This window comes from Citrus clementina, unplaced genomic scaffold (assembly GCF_000493195.1).
Source record: "Citrus clementina cultivar Clemenules unplaced genomic scaffold, Citrus_clementina_v1.0 scaffold_5, whole genome shotgun sequence".
Taxonomy (NCBI): domain Eukaryota; kingdom Viridiplantae; phylum Streptophyta; class Magnoliopsida; order Sapindales; family Rutaceae; genus Citrus; species Citrus x clementina.
In genome coordinates, this window is record NW_006262201.1 from 20,494,967 (window position 1) to 20,500,226 (window position 5,260).

The window sequence follows — 5,260 nt, forward strand, 5'->3', positions numbered from 1 at the left end:
ACCTTTTGTTTAGTGCCTTTTGGCTTCTTCAAACTCTATATATATATATATATAAAGCTGGGACTAGAGGAGGTGACGTGGCATCATCATTTCTCATATTCTTGTATTCTCTATTATCTAATAAATTGGTTGAGATTAAAAAAATAATTACATTACAAAATATTAAAAATAAAAAATAATTATTAGATTACAAAAGATTACATGTCTCTTCCTCTTTCTATTTAAATTCAATAATATCTAACCATTAATAATAATTAATTATAAGTCTTGAAACATTTATTTATTTTATTATGCCAACAATTAAACTTTAGTGACTTAAATACATCAATTAATTAATATAGGAACGAAAGTTTCTTCATCTTCCCTCAACAATGCCATTAGGGTATAATTTTAATGTCATAATCTCATATTTAATTATGCAACCTTTTGTTTAGTGCCTTTTGACTTCTTTAAACTCTATAAATATTAAGTAGTTAAGATTTGTAGCATCATTATTTCTCATCTTTTTATATTCTCTATTATCTAATATATTGGTTGAGATTAAAAAATAATTATATTACAAAATATTAAAAATAGAAAATAAATAGAAAATAATTATTAGATTTCAAAAGATTACATGTCTCTTCCTCTTTCTATTTAAATTCAACAATATATAATCATTAATAATAATTAATTATAAGTTTTGAAACATTCATTTATTTTATTAAGCCAATAACTAAATTTTAGTGGTTTAAAATACATCAACTAATTAATATAGGAAGGAAGGTTTCTTCATCTTTCCTCACCAATGTCATTAGGGCCTAATTTTAATGCCATAATCTCATATTTAATTATGCAACATTTTGTTTAGTGCCTTTTGGCTTCTTCAAACTCTATAAACATTAAATATTTAAAATTTTTTATATTTGGGTCTTCTTATTATTTAACCAACATCCTCTTTAGAAATGTTCTTGTGTTTTTTATTTTTCGACTTATTTAAATTTTTAGTATTGTGTGCTTCATGGAGTACTCTTTTCTTCATGAATTGAACAATGATAAAGATAGTTGGATGATAAGGGTTAGGATTTGTAGGATGTGCTTGTCTGTTAATATCAAGAAGAATGAAGAATTGATTAGTGTGAGCATAATTTTTATTAATGAAAACGCTGTGTACACTTAACTATACACATTAATATATATTTTTAAAGTTAACAAAAAAAATCAACTTTCATAAATAACATTAGTTTAATAAGGTTGCGTCATCTTTAAAAAAAATCAATTCATATTTTTTATCAGTTTCATTAAGTGCAAAGTAAAAAAAAAAGATAATACTAAATTCTTTTGTTAAAGCTACGCGAAGCACGGTTCTATTTCCTAGTTAAAAAATAAATGAAGAAAAGAAGGGCGCTCAGGTTTATTAAATGCCAAAAAACAAGGAACCATATTTTATTACACGACAAACTTAATTAAATCACATGTCCACAGGGACACGTTTGTACAGGCCATGATCAGCCAACCGCGGGGTAGCCGCAACCTCAAGGAGTGTGGTCATGTACGTGACCTGTCCATGGTTCTCGACCATATCAATTTTCTCAGGCTTCACTCCTTTAGTCGGTGCCCACCAAAAATGGTACAAAAGATGAACCAACATCGACGTTACTAAATTTTATGCCAAGTTGTGTGCCAGGACAAATTCTTCTCCCCGAACTAAATGGTAACAATCGATAATCGTGTCCTTTCATGTCAATGTCCTCCTCTACGAACCTCTCAAACCTAAATTCCAATGGAGTTTTCCAATCAGTAGGGTCTTTGCCTATGGTGGTGTGGCATTAGGCTGAGTTCCCAACAACCCTGTACTCGAAGAACCCTTTTTAGGAGAACTAGGAGATAGAGAACAAGGCATGAAATTCTTTTTACGGAGGTTGTACTTTTCCTCAACAAGCCTTGCAAGACCTATAGCAATGGACAACGAACGAGGTCGCTGCATCTTCACTTCCAATCGTATCTCATCTTTTAGTCCCCCAACAAATGAGCCTACTAAAAAGGGCTTAGGCAAATCATCCACCAAGTGGGAAAGTTTCTCAAACTCTTCTTGGTAAGCAATAACACTTGTTCGTTGTCTTAACTGGGATAAAGCCTCTATTGCATCATCAAATTCTGTTGGTCCGAATCTTTTGAGAAGAGCGCTCGGAAACTCAATCCAGGTGACTGGGCCCTTAGTTTTTGTCATCCATCGATACCATTGAAGCGCTGCTCCTTCAAGATGGAAAGATGCAAGTTGCACTTGCTGCTCCTCTGCAATATTCTGATACTCAAAATATTGTTCATCCCGATAAATCCATCCATATGTGAGTGATCTCTTGGCATTGAATGGTTGCCAACGTTTGTGCTGACTTGAGCATATTGAACACTCAATTTATCACACATAGATGTCAAACTTTAAAGTTTGCTAAGGACCTCCTGCATGATTGCATCTTGGTTCTCAATCTTCTCAGTAATAAAAGCTTTAAAATTTGCATCTTTCTTTTGTCTTGTAGCATCAACAGCCATGGAACGACTGCTCTGATACCAAATGTTATGTTCTAAGTTGTATTATAAGCAATAAAGAAGGAAGAAAAAATACAGTTGTTCGAGAGAACCGTTCTCTCCAGAAAAGAAGCATTAATTCAGTGAATAACCTCCTCTATTCATTCACTTTTCCAGTTTTAATACAACACAAGTTACATGACAATGTAACTTACAATAACTGAATCAAACTGCTAGAAGATAGTAATTAAAATACAAATTAACTTCCATTACAACTCATTAACATGACTCACTGACTTAACTAATAAAACTCAACACTAATGGAACGCCTAGCCAATTCTTACGTAAACAACATGCATAAATAAATTAAGCTCACATCACAATGGCCCACCCAAAGTAGTCCAATAATTGTATCATCATTAAGGTCATATTCCTCTTGCAAACTGAGCAACACATCAACGAAGTGTGGCTTAGCAGCTCCTCCAGCCTTTTGACGAGCAAGGGTATGTTCTGCCATTATGGTTTTCGTAAGCTTATCTCTACGTTCATTGTGCTTCACATATTTCTCTTCCTCTAGTGGAAACATCCATCTTAGCCATGGAATGTATTCTGCTAATGTTACAAGAGCCCAGAGCTTGACTCCATTTCCAAGAATGTCCTTGAACTCAAGACCTTGCTCGTTCAGTACACCTTCTGGGCTCATCAATCGCGTTCCAAGAACAAGTCTTGTAATGTTGTTGAATGATACTGTTGACAAGTAATCCTTCAGTTTCATATTCTGCCCCTTTTTCTTTAAGTCATATGTATTTGTAAGCATTTGGTTAATTAATTGGTCTAAGAATTAATACTTTAAGATTGATATAAAAGCAAAATGAATTTGGATAAGCTGGATGTGCCAATCATTTAATCTTTTAAAGATTTTGTACCACACTATATCTAAATAATGAAAAAAATAGTTGACTAGCTATATGGTTAAAGCTATATTAATAATTAATAAGAAAGGAAAATGATATTTGGCCACCAATAAAATATTATTATGACATAAATGAGGGCATTGTAATGTCAATAGTGTTATTGTTTTGTGTGTTAGTAATGGGATATAAACAATAAATATCATGATATTCAAATATCAGAGCTTTGGAAAAAAATTAAGAGAAAACATATATGAAATAGAGTATATTATTAAGAATATATATGTCTACCTGGGTTAGTGCAGTCTCTAAAGATGGATTCAACCATGGCAGTGACTTCATCTTCCCTAATTGGCCTAAGAGCCTTAAGCTTTTTAGAAGACAGAAGCTCAAGAGTAGAAACTTTTCTAACCTTAACATAATTAGGGCCATAGTCAGCCCAAATAAGGTCTTTTCCATTTCTAGAAAACTTAAGAGCTGCTCTACTTCTTCGCCTATTTGATAATTGTTGATCATTTTCTTTAAGAACTTGCTTGGCCAACTCGGAGCTCGAAATAACGACGCTTAAAGTGGAACCGAACCAAACGGGCATTTAGTTTCAGAAATGATCACATAGACTTGTATTAGGATAGTTATGCCCTGTGACTCTGGTGATTTCATCTTGGCATATTTATGAAAAAGGGTATTTTCTCTTTAACTACTCATCAAACGAGCTTTAACCTTCCACCAGTGATCTGTTGAGGCCGAATGATGTTTTTGCCTTATTCGTGCTTTAATGTGAAGCAGATTATTGGTGGCAGGATTAACCTCGTCTGATATTGCAACCAATTACATGGAAAATGTTTGTGAATGGCTTGAAGTATTGAGATATCATTCTAATATCTCCCTGCAGTATCATAAGCAAAATTGGGATGTTAATAGTGTTGTCGTAGCAGGAAGTTGAACATGCAAGATTCCAGGAAGTCCCTTTGAGATCCCGTCCAATCGTTGCAACCCAGATCCCGCCATCAAATCAGGTCAACTTACAAGATATACCTAACTTGTGGATTAATTTTCATGTCTTTTAGTTTGAGATATGGTGAGTACAATGCTCGTAATGCTCAATACCATGTGGTACAAGAGGATATGGGATATAAAGGTTCAAATTTATGAGTTTAGCCGGTTGAAAATGGTGTAATCTGCCTCTCAGCAAGCTTTTGTGGTATGTACAGATGGATTAGATAGATAATCCTTTTTTTTCACCGTTCAAAGAATTATTCACGGGGGACTGAAAATTGAGTCTCTGATGCAGTTTATCCTTGAACTGGTAAGACAATGTAGCTGAAGTAATTTTTCATATTCCATATAGTATTTGCTATCACTTAAGTGGAAGACTAACTTTTGTATCTCTACTTTTTTTGGCGACTTCAAACAGTCCCAACCTTTTGGAATGTGACAAACTTTGAACTACTATATTAATAAGAAGATTACTAACCCTATGTGCCCTGTACATGTTAACATATATGTTTCCATAATATTGATTTTGATGATAACAAATAAGTTTAAGAATGGTTAATCTTTTAAGCTCAAATTATTTAATATTCTTTTTAAATAAATCATTATTTTCACATTATAAATGTTTTGTATTTAATGGAAAAATGATTTTATGAAATTGATTGTTTTTATTCTTTTTAAATAATAAATCATTATTTTCACATTATAAATGTTTCATATTTAATGGAAAAATGATTTTATGAAATTGGTTGTTTTTCAAAGTTTATGGTTTAATTGAAAGCATTTTGAAAACTTTGAAACAAACAAGTATTGCTTGAAATTTTGGTGAAGGACTTATTTGAAAAGTGTCA